Consider the following 20,819-nt stretch of genomic DNA (forward strand, 5'->3'; position numbering starts at 1 on the left):
CAAAAAATATCATAGAACATAAAAAGTAGGAAACTTAATTCTCTACAAAAAAGGTTTCTTAACATTTTGCCATAGCTCGCTTCGTTTCCGAGATATTTGCAGATTTATCTCAAGGGATGTGGCCTGACGGACATATTTCGAGATATTTCCTCTTCTTGTTGTTCTTGTTCTGCACAGCTAAGCTGGAAGTGGCATTTGCAGCTCGCAATAGTGCAGAGTTATCCCAAAGAAAGGGGCCACGGTGTTTCTGTATCTCTATTATGTTGGTGCGGCTTCGGAACTTTTAAATATCTTGATATATCTCGAGAACTACGCATCTGATCAAAAAATATCATACTACATAAAAAGTAGGAAACTTAATTCTCTACAAGAAAGGTCTCTAAACATTTTGCCATAGCTCGCTTCGTTTCCGAGATATTTGCAGATTTATCTCAAGGGAAGGGCGCCTGACGGACATATTTCGAGATATTTCTTCTTCTTGTTGTTCTTCTTCTGCACAGCTAAGCTGGAAGTGGCATTTACAGCTCGCAATAGTGCAGAGTTATCTCAAAGAAAGGAGCCACGGTGTTTCTGTATCTCTATTATGTTGGTGCGGCTTCGGAACTTTTAAATATCTTGATATATCTCGAGAACTACGCATCTGATCAAAAAATATCATAGAACATAAAAAGTAGGAAACTTAATTCTCTACAAAAAAGGTCTCCGAACATTTTGCCATAGCTCGCTTCGTTTCCGAGATATTTGCAGATTTATCTCAAGGGAAGGGGCCTGACGGACATATTTCGAGATACTTCTTCTTCTTGTTGTTCTTCTTCTGCACAGCTAAGCTGGAAGTGGCATTTACAGCTCGCAACAGTGCGTAGTTATCACAAAGAAAGGGGCCACGGTGTTTCTGTATCTCTATTATGTTGGTGCGGCTTCGGAACTTTTAAATATCTTGATATATCTCGAGAACTACGCATCTGATCAAAAAATATCATAGAACATAAAAAGTAGGAAACTTAATTCTCTACAAAAAAGGTCTCTTAACATTTTGCCATAGCTCGCGTCGTTTCCGAGATATTTGCAGATTTATCTCAAGGGAAGGGGCCTAACGGACATATTTCGAGATATTTCTTCTTCTTGTTGTTCTTCTTCTGCACAGCTAAACTGGAAGTGGCATTTCCAGCTCGCAATAGTGCAGAGTTATCTCAAAGAAAGGAGCCACGGTGTTTCTGTATCTCTATTATGTTGGTGCGGCTTCGGAACTTTTAAATATCTTGATATATCTCGAGAACTACGCATCTGATCAAAAAATATTATAGAACATAAAAAGTAGGAAACTTAATTCTCTACAAAAAAGGTCTCTTAACATTTTGCCATAGCTCGCGTCGTTTCCGAGATATTTGCAGATTTATCTCAAGGGAAGGGGCCTAACGGACATATTTCGAGATATTTGTTCTTCTTGTTGTTCTTCTTCTGCACAGCTAAACTGGAAGTGGCATTTCCAGCTCGCAATAGTGCAGAGTTATCTCAAAGAAAGGAGCCACGGTGTTTCTGTATCTCTATTATGTTGGTGCGGCTTCGGAACTTTTAAATATCTTGATATATCTCGAGAACTACGCATCTGATCAAGAAATATCATAGAACATAAAAAGTAGGAAACTTAAATCTCTACAAAAAAGGTCTCTTAACATTTTGCCATACCTCGCTTCGTTTCCGAGATATTTGCAGATTTATCTCAAGGGAAGGGGCCTGACGGACATATTTCGAGATATTTCCTCTTCTTGTTGTTCTTGTTCTGCACAGCTAAGCTGGAAGTGGCATTTGCAGCTCGCAATAGTGCAGAGTTATCCCAAAGAAAGGGGCCACGGTGTTTCTGTATCTCTATTATGTTGGTGCGGCTTCGGAACTTTTAAATATCTTGATATATCTCGAGAACTACGCATCTGATCAAAAAATATCATAGAACATAAAAAGTAGGAAACATAATTCTCTACAAAAAAGGTCTCTCAACATTTTGCCATAGCTCGCTTCGTTTCCGAGATATTTGCAGATATATCTCAAGGGCAGGGGCCTGACGGACATATTTCGAGATATTTCTTCTTCTTGTTGTTCTTCTTCTGCACAGCTAAGCTGGAAGTGGCATTTACAGCTCGCAATAGTGCAGAGTTATCTCAAAGAAAGGAGCCACGGTGTTTCTGTATCTCTATTATGTTGGTGCGGCTTCGGAACTTTTAAATATCTTGATATATCTCGAGAACTACGCATCTGATCAAAAAATATCATAGAACATAAAAAGTAGGAAACTTAATTCTCTACAAAAAAGGTCTCCGAACATTTTGCCATAGCTCGCTTCGTTTCCGAGATATTTGCAGATTTATCTCAAGGGAAGGGGCCTGACGGACATATTTCGAGATACTTCTTCTTCTTGTTGTTCTTCTTCTGCACAGCTAAGCTGGAAGTGGCATTTACAGCTCGCAACAGTGCGTAGTTATCACAAAGAAAGGGGCCACGGTGTTTCTGTATCTCTATTATGTTGGTGCGGTTTCGGAACTTTTAAATATCTTGATATATCTCGAGAACTACGCATCTGATCAAAAAATATCATAGAACATAAAAAGTAGGAAACTTAATTCTCTACAAAAAAGGTCTCTTAACATGTTGCCATAGCTCGCTTCGTTTCCGAGATATTTGCAGATTTATCTCAAGGGAAGGGGCCTGACGGACATATTTCGAGATATTTCTTCTTCTTGTTGTTCTTCTTCTGCACAGCTAAGCTGGAAGTGGCATTTGCGGCTCGCACTAGTGCAGAGTTATCTCAAAGAAAGGGGCCACGGTGTTTCTGTATCTGTATTATGTTGGTGCGGCTTCGTAACTTTTAAATATCTCGATATATCTCGAAAACTACGCTTCTGATCCAAAAATATCATAGAATATAAATTGTAGGAAACATAATTCTCTACAAAAAAGGTCTCTTAACATTTTGCCATAGCTCGCTTGGTTTCCGAGATATTTGCAGATATATCTCAAGGGCAGGGGCCTGACGGACATATTTCGAGATATTTCTTCTTCTTGTTGTTCTTCTTCTGCACAGCTAAGCTGGAAGTGGCATTTACAGCTCGCAATAGTGCAGAGTTATCTCAAAGAAAGGGGCCACGGTGTTTCTGTATCTCTATTATGTTGGTGCGGTTTCGGAACTTTTAAATATCTTGATATATCTCGAGAACTACGCTTCTGATCAAAAAATATCATAGAACATAAAAAGTAGGAAACTTAATTCTCTACAAAAAAGGTCTCTTAACATTTTGCCATAGCTCGCTTCGTTTCCGAGATATTTGCAGATTTATCTCAAGGGAAGGGGCCTGACGGACATATTTCGAGAAGTTTCTTCTTCTTGTTGTTCTTCTTCTGCACAGCTAAGCTGGAAGTGGCATTTGCAGCTCGCAATAGTGCAGAGTTATCTCAAAGAGAGGGGCCACGGTGTTTCTGTATCTCTATTATGTTGGTGCGGCTTCGGAACTTTTAAATATCTTGATATATCTCGAGAACTACGCATCTGATCAAAAAATATCATAGAAGATAAAAAGTAGGAAACTTAATTCTCTACAAAAAAGGTCTCTCAACATTTTGCCATAGCTCGCTTCGTTTCCGAGATATTTGCACATTTATCTCAAGGGAAGGGGCCTAACGGACATATTTCGACATATTTCTTCTTCTTGTTGTTCTTCTTCTGCACAGCTAAGCTGGAAGTGGCATTTACAGCTCGCAATAGTGCAGAGTTATCTCAAAGAAAGGGGCCACGGTGTTTCTGTATCTCTATTATGTTGGTGCGGTTTCGGAACTTTTAAATATCTTGATATATCTCGAGAACTACGCATCTGATCAAAAAATATCATAGAACGTAAAAAGTAGGAAACTTAATTCGCTACAAAAAAGGTCTCTTAACATTTTGCCATAGCTCGCTTCGTTTCCGAGATATTTGCAGATTTATCTCAAGGGAAGGGGCCTGACGGACATATTTCGAGAAGTTTCTTCTTCTTGTTGTTCTTCTTCTGCACAGCTAAGCTGGAAGTGGCATTTGCAGCTCGCAATAGTGCAGAGTTATCTCAAAGAGAGGGGCCACGGTGTTTCCGTATCTCTATTATGTTGGTGCGGCTTCGGAACTTTTAAATATCTTGATATATCTCGAGAACTACGCATCTGATCAAAAAATATCATAGAAGATAAAAAGTAGGAAACTTAATTCTCTACAAAAAAGGTCTCTTAACATTTTGCCATAGCTCGCTTCGTTTCCGAGATATTTGCATATTTATCTCAAGGGAAGGGGCCTGACGGACATATTTCGAGATATTTCTTCTTCTTGTTGTTCTTCTTCTGCACAGCTAAGCTGGAAGTGGCATTTGCGGCTCGCACTAGTGCAGAGTTATCTCAAAGAAAGGGGCCACGGTGTTTCTGTATCTCTATTATGTTGGTGCGGCTTCGGAACTTTTAAATATCTTGATATATCTCGAGAACTACGCATCTGATCAAAAAATATCATAGAACATGAAAAGTAGGAAACTTAATTCTCTACAAAAAAGGTCTCTTAACATTTTGCCATAGCTCTCTTCGTTTCCGAGATATTTGCAGATTTATCTCAAGGGAAGGGGCCTGACGGACATATTTCGAGATATTTCTTCTTCTTGTTGTTCTTCTTCTGCACAGCTAAGCTCGAAGTGGCATTTGCAGCTCGCAATAGTGCAGAGTTATCTCAAAGAAAGAGGCCACGGTGTTTCTGTACCTCTATTATGTTGGTGCAGCTTCGGAACTTTTAAATATCTTGATATATCTCGAGAACTACGCATCTGATCAAAAAATATCATCGAACATAAAAAGTAGGAAACTTAATTCTCTACAAAAAAGGTCTCTTAACATTTTGCCATAGCTCTCTTCGTTTCCGAGATATTTGCAGATTCAGCTCAAAGGAACTGGCCTGACGGACATATTTCGAGATATTTCTTCTTCTTGTTGTTCTTCCTCTGCACAGCTAAGCTGGAAGTGGCATTTGCAGCTCGCAATAGTGCAGAGTTATCTTAAAGAAAGGGGCCACGGTGTTTCTGTATCTCTATTATGTAGGTGCGGCTTCGGAACTTTTAAATATCTTGATATATCTCGAGAACTACGCATCTGATCAAAAAATGTCATAGAACATAAAAAGTAGGAAACTTAATTCTCTACAAAAAAGGTCTCTCAACATTTTGCCATAGCTCGCTTCGTTTCCGAGATATTTGCATATTTATCTCAAGGGAAGGGGCCTGACGGACATATTTCGAGATATTTCTTCTTCTTGTTGTTCTTCTTCTGCACAGCTAAGCTGGAAGTGGCATTTGCGGCTCGCACTAGTGCAGAGTTATCTCAAAGAAAGGGGCCACCGTGTTTCTGTATCTCTATTATGTTGGTGCGGCTTCGGAACTTTTAAATATCTCGATATATCTCGAAAACTACGCTTCTGATCAAAAAATATCATAGACCGTAAATTGTAGGAAACATTATTCTCTACAAAAAAGGTCTCTTAACATTTTGCCATAGCTCGCTTCGTTTCCGAGATATTTGCAGATTTATCTCAAGGGAAGGGGCCTGACGGACATATTTCGAGATATTTCTTCTTCTTGTTGTTCTTCTTCTGCATAGCTAAGCTCGAAGCGGCATTTGCAGCTCGCAATAGTGCAGAGTTATCTCAAAGAAAGAGGCCACGGTGTTTCTGTACCTCTATTATGTTGGTGCAGCTTCGGAACTTTTAAATATCTTGATATATTTCGAGAACTACGCATCTGATCAAAAAATATCATAGAACATAAAAAGTAGGAAACTTAATTCTCTACAAAAAAGGTCTCTTAACATTTTGCCATAGCTCGCTTCGTTTCCGAGACATTTGCAGATTTATCTCAAGGGAAGGGGCCTGACGGACATATTTCGAGATATTTCTTCTTCTTGTTGTTCTTCTTCTGCACAGCTAAGCTGGAAGTTGCATTTGCGGCTCGCACTAGTGCACAGTTATCTCAAAGAAAGGGGCCACGGTGTTTCTGTATCTCTATTATGTTGGTGCGTCTTCGGAACTTTTAAATATCTCGATATATCTCGAAAACTACGCTTCTGATCAAAAAATATCATAGAACATAAATTGTAGGAAACATAATTCTCTACAAAAAACGTCTCTTAACATGTTGCGATAGCTCGCTTCGTTTCCGAGATATTTGCAGATTCAGCTCAAAGGAACTGGCCTGACGGACATATTTCGAGATATTTCTTCTTCTTGTTGTTCTTCTTCTGCACAGCTAAACTGGAAGTGGCATTTCCAGCTCGCAATAGTGCAGAGTTATCTCAAAGAAAGGGGCCACGGTGTTTCTGTATCTCTATTATGTTGGTGCGGTTTCGGAACTTTTAAATATCTTGATATATCTCGAGAACTACGCATCTGATCAAAAAATATCATAAAAAGTAGGAAACTTAATTCTCTACAAAAAAGGTCTCTTAATATTTTGCCATAGCTCGCTTCGTTTCCGAGATATTTGCAGATTTATCTCAAGGGAAGGGGCCTGACGGACGTATTTCGAGATATTTCTTCTTCTTGTTGTTCTTCTTCTGCACAGCTGAGCTGGAAGTGGCATTTGCAGGTCGCAATAGTGCAGAGTTATCTCAAAGAAAGGGGCCACGGTGTTTCTGTATCTCTATTATGTTGGTGCGGCTTCGGAACTTCTAAATATCTCGATATATCTCGAAAACTACGCTTCTGATCAAAAAATATCATAGAACGTAAATTGTAGGAAACATTATTCTCTACAAAAAAGGTCTCTTAACATTTTGCCATAGCTCGCTTCGTTTCCGAGATATTTGCAGATTCATCTCAAGGGAAGGGGTCTGACGGACATATTTCGAGATATTTCTTCTTCTTGTTGTTCTTCTTCTGCACAGCTAAGCTCGAAGCGGCATTTGCAGCTCGCAATAGTGCAGAGTTATCTCAAAGAAAGAGGCCACGGTGTTTCTGTACCTCTATTATGTTGGTGCAGCTTCGGAACTTTTAAATATCTTGATATATCTCGAGAACTACGCATCCGATCAAAAAATATCATCGAACATAAAAAGTAGGAAACTTAATTCTCTACAAAAAAGGTCTCTTAACATTTTGCCATAGCTCGCTTCGTTTCCGAGATATTTGCAGATTTATCTCAAGGGAAGTGGCCTGACGGACATATTTCGAGATATTTCTTCTTCTTGTTGTTCTTGTTCTGCACAGCTAAGCTGGAAGTGGCATTTGCAGCTCGCAATAGTGCAGAGTTATCCCAAAGAAAGGGGCCACGGTGTTTCTGTATCTCTATTATGTTGGTGCGGCTTCGGAACTTTTAAATATCTTGATATATCTCGAGAACTACGCATCTGATCAAAAAATATCATAGAACATAAAAAGTAGGAAACTTAATTGTCTACAAAAAAGGTCTCTTAACATTTTGCCATAGCTCGCTTCGTTTCCGAGATATTTGCAGATTTATCTCAAGGGAAGGGGCCTGACGGACGTATTTCGAGATATTTCTTCTTCTTGTTGTTCTTCTTCTGCACAGCTGAGCTGGAAGTGGCATTTGCAGGTCGCAATAGTGCAGAGTTATCTCAAAGAAAGGGGCCACGGTGTTTCTGTATCTCTATTATGTTGGTGCGGCTTCGGAACTTTTAAATATCTCGATATATCTCGAAAACTACGCTTCTGATCAAAAAATATCATACAACGTAAATTGTAGGAAACATTATTCTCTACAAAAAAGGTCTCTTAACATTTTGCCATAGCTCGCTTCGTTTCCGAGATATTTGCAGATTCATCTCAAGGGAAGGGGTCTGACGGACATATTTCGAGATATTTCTTCTTCTTGTTGTTCTTCTTCTGCACAGCTAAGCTCGAAGCGGCATTTGCAGCTCGCAATAGTGCAGAGTTATCTCAAAGAAAGAGGCCACGGTGTTTCTGTACCTCTATTATGTTGGTGCAGCTTCGGAACTTTTAAATATCTTGATATATCTCGAGAACTACGCATCTGATCAAAAAATATCATCGAACATAAAAAGTACGAAACTTAATTCTCTACAAAAAAGGTCTCTTAATATTTTGCCATAGCTCGCTTCGTTTCCGAGATATTTGCAGATTTATCTCAAGGGAAGTGGCCTGACGGACATATTTCGAGATATTTCTTCTTCTTGTTGTTCTTGTTCTGCACAGCTAAGCTGGAAGTGGCATTTGCAGCTCGCAATAGTGCAGAGTTATCCCAAAGAAAGGGGCCACGGTGTTTCTGTATCTCTATTATGTTGGTGCGGCTTCGGAACTTTTAAATATCTTGATATATCTCGAGAACTACGCATCTGATCAAAAAATATCATACTACATAAAAAGTAGGAAACTTAATTCTCTACAAGAAAGGTCTCTAAACATTTTGCCATAGCTCGCTTCGTTTCCGAGATATTTGCAGATTTATCTCAAGGGAAGGGGCCTGACGGACATATTTCGAGATATTTCTTCTTCTTGTTGTTCTTCTTCTGCACAGCTAAGCTGGAAGTGGCATTTGCAGCTCGCAATAGTGCAGAGTTATCTCAAAGAGAGGAGCCACGGTGTTTCTGTATCTCTATTATGTTGGTGCGGCTTCGGAACTTTTAAATATCTTGATATATCTCGAGAACTACGCATCTGATCAAAAAATATCATAGAACATAAAAAGTAGGAAACTTAATTCTCTACAAAAAAGGTCTCTTAACATTTTGCCATAGCTCGCTTCGTTTCCGAGACATTTGCAGATTTATCTCAAGGGAAGGGGCCTGACGGACATATTTCGAGATATTTCTTCTTCTTGTTGCTCTTCTTCTGCACAGCTAAGCTGGAAGTTGCATTTGCGGCTCGCACTAGTGCACAGTTATCTCAAACAAAGGGGCCACGGTGTTTCTGTATCTCTATTATGTTGGTGCGTCTTCGGAACTTTTAAATATCTCGATATATCTCGAAAACTACGCTTCTGATCAAAAAATATCATAGAACATAAATTGTAGGAAACATAATTCTCTACAAAAAACGTCTCTTAACATTTTGCCATAGCTCGCTTCGTTTCCGAGATATTTGCAGATTCAGCTCAAAGGAACTGGCCTGACGGACATATTTCGAGATATTTCTTCTTCTTGTTGTTCTTCTTCTGCACAGCTAAACTGGAAGTGGCATTTCCAGCTCGCAATAGTGCAGAGTTATCTCAAAGAAAGGGGCCACGGTGTTTCTGTATCTCTATTATGTTGGTGCGGTTTCGGAACTTTTAAATATCTTGATATATCTCGAGAACTACGCATCTGATCAAAAAATATCATAGAACATAAAAAGTAGGAAACTTAATTCTCTACAAAAAAGGTCTCTTAATATTTTGCCATAGCTCGCTTCGTTTCCGAGATATTTGCAGATTTATCTCAAGGGAAGGGGCCTGACGGACGTATTTCGAGATATTTCTTCTTCTTGTTGTTCTCCTTCTGCACAGCTGAGCTGGAAGTGGCATTTGCAGGTCGCAATAGTGCAGAGTTATCTCAAAGAAAGGGGCCACGGTGTTTCTGTATCTCTATTATGTTGGTGCGGCTTCGGAACTTTTAAATATCTCGATATATCTCGAAAACTACGCTTCTGATCAAAAAATATCATAGAACGTAAATTGTAGGAAACATTATTCTCTACAAAAAAGGTCTCTTAACATTTTGCCATAGCTCGCTTCGTTTCCGAGATATTTGCAGATTCATCTCAAGGGAAGGGGTCTGACGGACATATTTCGAGATATTTCTTCTTCTTGTTGTTCTTCTTCTGCACAGCTAAGCTCGAAGCGGCATTTGCAGCTCGCAATAGTGCAGAGTTATCTCAAAGAAAGAGGCCACGGTGTTTCTGTACCTCTATTATGTTGGTGCAGCTTCGGAACTTTTAAATATCTTGATATATCTCGAGAACTACGCATCTGATCAAAAAATATCATAGAACATAAAAAGTAGGAAACTTAATTCTCTACAAAAAAGGTCTCTTAACATTTTGCCATAGCTCGCTTCGTTTCCGAGATATTTGCAGATTTATCTCAAGGGAAGGGGCCTGACGGACGTATTTCGAGATATTTCTTCTTCTTGTTGTTCTTCTTCTGCACAGCTGAGCTGGAAGTGGCATTTGCAGGTCGCAATAGTGCAGAGTTATCTCAAAGAAAGGGGCCACGGTGTTTCTGTATCTCTATTATGTTGGTGCGGCTTCGGAACTTTTAAATATCTCGATATATCTCGAAAACTACGCTTCTGATCAAAAAATATCATACAACGTAAATTGTAGGAAACATTATTCTCTACAAAAAAGGTCTCTTAACATTTTGCCATAGCTCGCTTCGTTTCCGAGATATTTGCAGATTCATCTCAAGGGAAGGGGTCTGACGGACATATTTCGAGATATTTCTTCTTCTTGTTGTTCTTCTTCTGCACAGCTAAGCTCGAAGCGGCATTTGCAGCTCGCAATAGTGCAGAGTTATCTCAAAGAAAGAGGCCACGGTGTTTCTGTACCTCTATTATGTTGGTGCAGCTTCGGAACTTTTAAATATCTTGATATATCTCGAGAACTACGCATCTGATCAAAAAATATCATCGAACATAAAAAGTAGGAAACTTAATTCTCTACAAAAAAGGTCTCTTAACATTTTGCCATAGCTCGCTTCGTTTCCGAGATATTTGCAGATTTATCTCAAGGGAAGTGGCCTGACGGACATATTTCGAGATATTTCTTCTTCTTGTTGTTCTTGTTCTGCACAGCTAAGCTGGAAGTGGCATTTGCAGCTCGCAATAGTGCAGAGTTATCCCAAAGAAAGGGGCCACGGTGTTTCTGTATCTCTATTATGTTGGTGCGGCTTCGGAACTTTTAAATATCTTGATATATCTCGAGAACTACGCATCTGATCAAAAAATATCATACTACATAAAAAGTAGGAAACTTAATTCTCTACAAGAAAGGTCTCTAAACATTTTGCCATAGCTCGCTTCGTTTCCGAGATATTTGCAGATTTATCTCAAGGGAAGGGGCCTGACGGACATATTTCGAGATATTTCTTCTTCTTGTTGTTCTTCTTCTGCACAGCTAAGCTGGAAGTGGCATTTGCAGCTCGCAATAGTGCAGAGTTATCTCAAAGAGAGGAGCCACGGTGTTTCTGTATCTCTATTATGTTGGTGCGGCTTCGGAACTTTTAAATATCTTGATATATCTCGAGAACTACGCATCTGATCAAAAAATATCATAGAACATAAAAAGTAGGAAACTTAATTCTCTACAAAAAAGGTCTCTTAACATTTTGCCATAGCTCGCTTCGTTTCCGAGACATTTGCAGATTTATCTCAAGGGAAGGGGCCTGACGGACATATTTCGAGATATTTCTTCTTCTTGTTGTTCTTCTTCTGCACAGCTAAGCTGGAAGTTGCATTTGCGGCTCGCACTAGTGCACAGTTATCTCAAAGAAAGGGGCCACGGTGTTTCTGTATCTCTATTATGTTGGTGCGTCTTCGGAACTTTTAAATATCTCGATATATCTCGAAAACTACGCTTCTGATCAAAAAATATCATAGAACATAAATTGTAGGAAACATAATTCTCTACAAAAAACGTCTCTTAACATTTTGCCATAGCTCGCTTCGTTTCCGAGATATTTGCAGATTCAGCTCAAAGGAACTGGCCTGACGGACATATTTCGAGATATTTCTTCTTCTTGTTGTTCTTCTTCTGCACAGCTAAACTGGAAGTGGCATTTCCAGCTCGCAATAGTGCAGAGTTATCTCAAAGAAAGGGGCCACGGTGTTTCTGTATCTCTATTATGTTGGTGCGGTTTCGGAACTTTTAAATATCTTGATATATCTCGAGAACTACGCATCTGATCAAAAAATATCATAGAACATAAAAAGTAGGAAACTTAATTCTCTACAAAAAAGGTCTCTTAATATTTTGCCATAGCTCGCTTCGTTTCCGAGATATTTGCAGATTTATCTCAAGGGAAGGGGCCTGACGGACGTATTTCGAGATATTTCTTCTTCTTGTTGTTCTCCTTCTGCACAGCTGAGCTGGAAGTGGCATTTGCAGGTCGCAATAGTGCAGAGTTATCTCAAAGAAAGGGGCCACGGTGTTTCTGTATCTCTATTATGTTGGTGCGGCTTCGGAACTTTTAAATATCTCGATATATCTCGAAAACTACGCTTCTGATCAAAAAATATCATAGAACGTAAATTGTAGGAAACATTATTCTCTACAAAAAAGGTCTCTTAACATTTTGCCATAGCTCGCTTCGTTTCCGAGATATTTGCAGATTCATCTCAAGGGAAGGGGTCTGACGGACATATTTCGAGATATTTCTTCTTCTTGTTGTTCTTCTTCTGCACAGCTAAGCTCGAAGCGGCATTTGCAGCTCGCAATAGTGCAGAGTTATCTCAAAGAAAGAGGCCACGGTGTTTCTGTACCTCTATTATGTTGGTGCAGCTTCGGAACTTTTAAATATCTTGATATATCTCGAGAACTACGCATCTGATCAAAAAATATCATAGAACATAAAAAGTAGGAAACTTAATTCTCTACAAAAAAGGTCTCTTAACATTTTGCCATAGCTCGCTTCGTTTCCGAGATATTTGCAGATTTATCTCAAGGGAAGGGGCCTGACGGACGTATTTCGAGATATTTCTTCTTCTTGTTGTTCTTCTTCTGCACAGCTGAGCTGGAAGTGGCATTTGCAGGTCGCAATAGTGCAGAGTTATCTCAAAGAAAGGGGCCACGGTGTTTCTGTATCTCTATTATGTTGGTGCGGCTTCGGAACTTTTAAATATCTCGATATATCTCGAAAACTACGCTTCTGATCAAAAAATATCATACAACGTAAATTGTAGGAAACATTATTCTCTACAAAAAAGGTCTCTTAACATTTTGCCATAGCTCGCTTCGTTTCCGAGATATTTGCAGATTCATCTCAAGGGAAGGGGTCTGACGGACATATTTCGAGATATTTCTTCTTCTTGTTGTTCTTCTTCTGCACAGCTAAGCTCGAAGCGGCATTTGCAGCTCGCAATAGTGCAGAGTTATCTCAAAGAAAGAGGCCACGGTGTTTCTGTACCTCTATTATGTTGGTGCAGCTTCGGAACTTTTAAATATCTTGATATATCTCGAGAACTACGCATCTGATCAAAAAATATCATCGAACATAAAAAGTAGGAAACTTAATTCTCTACAAAAAAGGTCTCTTAACATTTTGCCATAGCTCGCTTCGTTTCCGAGATATTTGCAGATTTATCTCAAGGGAAGTGGCCTGACGGACATATTTCGAGATATTTCTTCTTCTTGTTGTTCTTGTTCTGCACAGCTAAGCTGGAAGTGGCATTTGCAGCTCGCAATAGTGCAGAGTTATCCCAAAGAAAGGGGCCACGGTGTTTCTGTATCTCTATTATGTTGGTGCGGCTTCGGAACTTTTAAATATCTTGATATATCTCGAGAACTACGCATCTGATCAAAAAATATCATACTACATAAAAAGTAGGAAACTTAATTCTCTACAAGAAAGGTCTCTAAACATTTTGCCATAGCTCGCTTCGTTTCCGAGATATTTGCAGATTTATCTCAAGGGAAGGGGCCTGACGGACATATTTCGAGATATTTCTTCTTCTTGTTGTTCTTCTTCTGCACAGCTAAGCTGGAAGTGGCATTTGCAGCTCGCAATAGTGCAGAGTTATCTCAAAGAGAGGAGCCACGGTGTTTCTGTATCTCTATTATGTTGGTGCGGCTTCGGAACTTTTAAATATCTTGATATATCTCGAGAACTACGCATCTGATCAAAAAATATCATAGAACATAAAAAGTAGGAAACTTAATTCTCTACAAAAAAGGTCTCTTAACATTTTGCCATAGCTCGCTTCGTTTCCGAGACATTTGCAGATTTATCTCAAGGGAAGGGGCCTGACGGACATATTTCGAGATATTTCTTCTTCTTGTTGTTCTTCTTCTGCACAGCTAAGCTGGAAGTTGCATTTGCGGCTCGCACTAGTGCACAGTTATCTCAAAGAAAGGGGCCACGGTGTTTCTGTATCTCTATTATGTTGGTGCGTCTTCGGAACTTTTAAATATCTCGATATATCTCGAAAACTACGCTTCTGATCAAAAAATATCATAGAACATAAATTGTAGGAAACATAATTCTCTACAAAAAACGTCTCTTAACATTTTGCCATAGCTCGCTTCGTTTCCGAGATATTTGCAGATTCAGCTCAAAGGAACTGGCCTGACGGACATATTTCGAGATATTTCTTCTTCTTGTTGTTCTTCTTCTGCACAGCTAAACTGGAAGTGGCATTTCCAGCTCGCAATAGTGCAGAGTTATCTCAAAGAAAGGGGCCACGGTGTTTCTGTATCTCTATTATGTTGGTGCGGTTTCGGAACTTTTAAATATCTTGATATATCTCGAGAACTACGCATCTGATCAAAAAATATCATAGAACATAAAAAGTAGGAAACTTAATTCTCTACAAAAAAGGTCTCTTAATATTTTGCCATAGCTCGCTTCGTTTCCGAGATATTTGCAGATTTATCTCAAGGGAAGGGGCCTGACGGACGTATTTCGAGATATTTCTTCTTCTTGTTGTTCTTCTTCTGCACAGCTGAGCTGGAAGTGGCATTTGCAGGTCGCAATAGTGCAGAGTTATCTCAAAGAAAGGGGCCACGGTGTTTCTGTATCTCTATTATGTTGGTGCGGCTTCGGAACTTTTAAATATCTCGATATATCTCGAAAACTACGCTTCTGATCAAAAAATATCATAGAACGTAAATTGTAGGAAACATTATTCTCTACAAAAAAGGTCTCTTAACATTTTGCCATAGCTCGCTTCGTTTCCGAGATATTTGCAGATTCATCTCAAGGGAAGGGGTCTGACGGACATATTTCGAGATATTTCTTCTTCTTGTTGTTCTTCTTCTGCACAGCTAAGCTCGAAGCGGCATTTGCAGCTCGCAATAGTGCAGAGTTATCTCAAAGAAAGAGGCCACGGTGTTTCTGTACCTCTATTATGTTGGTGCAGCTTCGGAACTTTTAAATATCTTGATATATCTCGAGAACTACGCATCTGATCAAAAAATATCATCGAACATAAAAAGTAGGAAACTTAATTCTCTACAAAAAAGGTCTCTTAACATTTTGCCATAGCTCGCTTCGTTTCCGAGATATTTGCAGATTTATCTCAAGGGAAGTGGCCTGACGGACATATTTCGAGATATTTCTCCTTCTTGTTGTTCTTGTTCTGCACAGCTAAGCTGGAAGTGGCATTTGCAGCTCGCAATAGTGCAGAGTTATCCCAAAGAAAGGGGCCACGGTGTTTCTGTATCTCTATTATGTTGGTGCGGCTTCGGAACTTTTAAATATCTTGATATATCTCGAGAACTACGCATCTGATCAAAAAATATCATACTACATAAAAAGTAGGAAACTTAATTCTCTACAAGAAAGGTCTCTAAACATTTTGCCATAACTCGCTTCGTTTCCGAGATATTTGCAGATTTATCTCAAGGGAAGGGGCCTGACGGACATATTTCGAGATATTTCTTCTTCTTGTTGTTCTTCTTCTGCACAGCTGAGCTGGAAGTGGCATTTGCAGGTCGCAATAGTGCAGAGTTATCTCAAAGAAAGGGGCCACGGTGTTTCTGTATCTCTATTATGTTGGTGCGGCTTCGGAACTTTTAAATATCTCGATATATCTCGAAAACTACGCTTCTGATCAAAAAATATCATACAACGTAAATTGTAGGAAACATTATTCTCTACAAAAAAGGTCTCTTAACATTTTGCCATAGCTCGCTTCGTTTCCGAGATATTTGCAGATTCATCTCAAGGGAAGGGGTCTGACGGACATATTTCGAGATATTTCTTCTTCTTGTTGTTCTTCTTCTGCACAGCTAAGCTGGAAGTGGCATTTGCGGCTCGCACTAGTGCACAGTTATCTCAAAGAAAGGGGCCACGGTGTTTCTGTATCTCTATTATGTTGGTGCGTCTTCGGAACTTTTAAATATCTCGATATATCTCGAAAACTACGCTTCTGATCAAAAAATATCATAGAACATAAATTGTAGGAAACATAATTCTCTACAAAAAACGTCTCTTAACATTTTGCCATAGCTCGCTTCGTTTCCGAGATATTTGCAGATTTATCTCAAGGGAAGGGGCCTGACGGACATATTTCGAGATATTTCTTCTTCTTGTTGCTCTTCTTCTGCACAACTAAGCTGGAAGTGGCATTTGCAGCTCGCACTAGTGCAGAGTTATCTCACCGAAATGGGCCACGGTGTTTCTGCATCTCTATTATGTTGGTGCGGCTTCGGAACTTTTAAATATCTCGATATATCTCGAAAACTACGCTTCTGATCAAAAAATATCATAGAACATAAATTGTAGGAAACATAATTCTCTACAAAAAAGGTCTCTTAACATTTTGCCATAGCTCGCTTCGTTTCCGAGATATTTGCAGATATATCTCAAGGGAAGGGGCCTGACGGACATATTTCGAGATATTTCTTCTTCTTGTTGTTCTTCTTCTGCACAGCTAAGCTGGAAGTGGCATTTGCGGCTCGCACTAGTGCACAGTTATCTCAAAGAAAGGGGCCACGGTGTTTCTGTATCTCTATTATGTTGGTGCGTCTTCGGAACTTTTAAATATCTCGATATATCTCGAAAACTACGCTTCTGATCAAAAAATATCATAGAACATAAATTGTAGGAAACATAATTCTCTACAAAAAACGTCTCTTAACATTTTGCCATAGCTCGCTTCGTTTCCGAGATATTTGCAGATTTATCTCAAGGGAAGGGGCCTGACGGACATATTTCGAGATATTTCTTCTTCTTGTTGTTCTTCTTCTGCACAGCTAAGCTGGAAGTGGCATTTGCAGCTCGCACTAGTGCAGAGTTATCTCACCGAAATGGGCCACGGTGTTTCTGCATCTCTATTATGTTGGTGCGGCTTCGGAACTTTTAAATATCTCGATATATCTCGAAAACTACGCTTCTGATCAAAAAATATCATAGAACATAAATTGTAGGAAACATAATTCTCTACAAAAAAGGTCTCTTAACATTTTGCCATAGCTCGCTTCGTTTCCGAGATATTTGCAGATTTATCTCAAGGGAAGGGGCCTGACGGACATATTTCGAGATATTTCTTCTTCTTGTTGTTCTTCTTCTGCACAGCTAAGCTGGAAGTGGCATTTGCAGCTCGCACTAGTGCAGAGTTATCTCAAAGAAAGGGGCCACGGTGTTTCTGTATCTCTATTATGTTGGTGCGGCTTCGGAACTTTTAAATATCTCGATATATCTCGAAGACTACGCTTCTGATCAAAAAATATCATAGAACATAAATTGTAGGAAACATAATTCTCTACAAAAAAGGTCTCTTAACATTTTGCCATAGCTCGCTTCGTTTCCGAGATATTTGCAGATTTATCTCAAGGGAAGGGGCCTGACGGACATATTTCGAGATATTTCTTCTTCTTGTTGTTCTTCTTCTGCACAGCTAAGCTGGAAGTGGCATTTGCAGCTCGCACTAGTGCAGAGTTATCTCAAAGAAAGGGGCCACGGTGTTTCTGTATCTCTATTATGTTGGTGCGGCTTCGGAACTTTTAAATATCTCGATATATCTCGAAGACTACGCTTCTGATCAAAAAATATCATAGAACATAAATTGTAGGAAACATAATTCTCTACAAAAAAGGTCTCTTAACATTTTGCCATAGCTCGCTTCGTTTCCGAGATATTTGCAGATTTATCTCAAGGGAAGGGGCCTGTCGGACATATTTCGAGATATTTCTTCTTCTTGTTGCTCTTCTTCTGCACAGCTAAGCTGGAAGTGGCATTTGCGGCTCGCACTAGTGCAGAGTTATCTCAAAGAAAGGGGCCACGGTGTTTCTGTATCTCTATTATGTTGGTGCGGCTTCGGAGCTTTTAAATATCTCGATATATCTCGAAAACTACGCTTCTGATCAAAAAATATCATAGAACGTGAATTGTAGGAAACATTATTCTCTACAAAAAAGGTCTCTTAACATTTTGCCATAGCTCGCTTCGTTTCCGAGATATTTGCAGATTCATCTCAAGGGAAGGGGTCTGACGGACATATTTCGAGATATTTCTTCTTCTTGTTGTTCTTCTTCTGCACAGCTAAGCTCGAAGCGGCATTTGCAGCTCGCAATAGTGCAGAGTTATCTCAAAGAAAGAGGCCACGGTGTTTCTGTATCTCTATTATGTTGGTGAGGTTTCGGAACTTTTAAATATCTTGATATATCTCGAGAACTACGCATCTGATCAAAAAATATCATAGAACATAAAAAGTAGGAAACTTAATTCTCTACAAAAAAGGTCTCTTCACATTTTGCCATAGCTCGCTTCGTTTCCGAGATATTTGCAGATTTATCTCAAGGGAAGGGGCCTGACGGACGTATTTCGAGATATTTCTTCTTCTTGTTGTTCTTCTTCTGCACAGCTGAGCTGGAAGTGGCATTTGCAGGTCGCAATAGTGCAGAGTTATCTCAAAGAAAGGGGCCACGGTGTTTCTGTATCTCTATTATGTTGGTGCGGCTTCGGAACTTTTAAATATCTCGATATATCTCGAAAACTACGCTTCTGACCAAAAAATATCATAGAACATAAAAAGTAGGAAACTTAATTCTCTACAAAAAAGGTCTCTTAACATTTTGCCATAGCTCGCTTCGTTTCCGAGATATTTGCAGATTCAGCTCAAAGGAACTGGCCTGACGGACATATTTCGAGATATTTCTTCTTCTTGTTGTTCTTCCTCTGCACAGCTAAGCTGCAAGTGGCATTTGCAGCTCGCAATAGTGCAGAGTTATCTCAAAGAAAGGGGCCACGGTGTTTCTGTATCTCTATTATGTTGGTGCGGCTTCGGAACTTTTAAATATCATGATATATCTCGAGAACTACGCATCTGATCAAAAAATATCATAGAACATAAAAAGTAGGAAACTTAATTCTCTACAAAAAAGGTCTCTTAACATTTTGCCATAGCTCGCTTCGTTTCCGAGATATTTGCATATTTATCTCAAGGGAAGGGGCCTGACGGACATATTTCGAGATATTTCTTCTTCTTGTTGTTCTTCTTCTGCACAGCTAAGCTGGAAGTGGCATTTGCGGCTCGCACTGGTGCAGAGTTATCTCAAAGAAAGGGGCCACGGTGTTTCTGTATCTCTATTATGTTGGTGCGGCTTCGGAACTTTTAAATATCTCGATATATCTCGAAAACTACGCTTCTGATCAAAAAATATCATACAACATAAATTGTAGGAAACATAATTCTCTACAAAAAAGGTCTCTTAACATTTTGCCATAGCTCGCTTCGTTTCCGAGATATTTGCAGATTTATCTCAAGGGAAGGGGCCTGACGGACGTATTTCCAGATATTTCTTCTTCTTGTTGTTCTTCTTCTGCACAGCTGAGCTGGAAGTGGCATTTGCAGGTCGCAATAGTGCAGAGTTATCTCAAAGAAAGGGGCCACGGTGTTTCTGTATCTCTATTATGTTGGTGCGGCTTCGGAACTTTTAAATATCTCGATATATCTCGAAAACTACGCTTCTGATCAAAAAATATCATAGAACGTAAATTGTAGGAAACATTATTCTCTACAAAAAAGGTCTCTTAACATTTTGCCATAGCTCGCTTCGTTTCCGAGATATTTGCAGATTCATCTCAAGGGAAGGGGTCTGACGGACATATTTCGAGATATTTCTTCTTCTTGTTGTTCTTCTTCTGCACAGCTAAGCTCGAAGCGGCATTTGCAGCTCGCAATAGTGCAGAGTTATCTCAAAGAAGGAGGCCACGGTGTTTCTGTACCTCTATTATGTTGGTGCAGCTTCGGAACTTTTAAATATCTTGATATATCTCGAGAACTACGCATCTGATCAAAAAATATCATCGAACATAAAAAGTAGGAAACTTAATTCTCTACAAAAAAGGTCTCTTAACATTTTGCCATAGCTCGCTTCGTTTCCGAGATATTTGCAGATTTATCTCAAGGGAAGTGGCCTGACGGACATATTTCGAGATATTTCTTCTTCTTGTTGTTCTTGTTCTGCACAGCTAAGCTGGAAGTGGCATTTGCAGGTCGCAATAGTGCAGAGTTATCTCAAAGAAAGGGGCCACGGTGTTTCTGTATCTCTATTATGTTGGTGCGGCTTCGGAACTTTTAAATATCTCGATATATCTCGAAAACTACGCTTCTGACCAAAAAATATCATAGAACATAAAAAGTAGGAAACTTAATTCTCTACAAAAAAGGTCTCTTAACATTTTGCCATAGCTCGCTTCGTTTCCGAGATATTTGCAGATTCAGCTCAAAGGAACTGGCCTGACGGACATATTTCGAGATATTTCTTCTTCTTGTTGTTCTTCCTCTGCACAGCTAAGCTGCAAGTGGCATTTGCAGCTCGCAATAGTGCAGAGTTATCTCAAAGAAAGGGGCCACGGTGTTTCTGTATCTCTATTATGTTGGTGCGGCTTCGGAACTTTTAAATATCATGATATATCTCGAGAACTACGCATCTGATCAAAAAATATCATAGAACATAAAAAGTAGGAAACTTAATTCTCTACAAAAAAGGTCTCTTAACATTTTGCCATAGCTCGCTTCGTTTCCGAGATATTTGCATATTTATCTCAAGGGAAGGGGCCTGACGGACATATTTCGAGATATTTCTTCTTCTTGTTGTTCTTCTTCTGCACAGCTAAGCTGGAAGTGGCATTTGCGGCTCGCACTGGTGCAGA

Source organism: Osmia lignaria, unplaced genomic scaffold, assembly GCF_051020975.1.
Source record: "Osmia lignaria lignaria isolate PbOS001 unplaced genomic scaffold, iyOsmLign1 scaffold0001, whole genome shotgun sequence".
Lineage (NCBI taxonomy): Eukaryota > Metazoa > Arthropoda > Insecta > Hymenoptera > Megachilidae > Osmia > Osmia lignaria.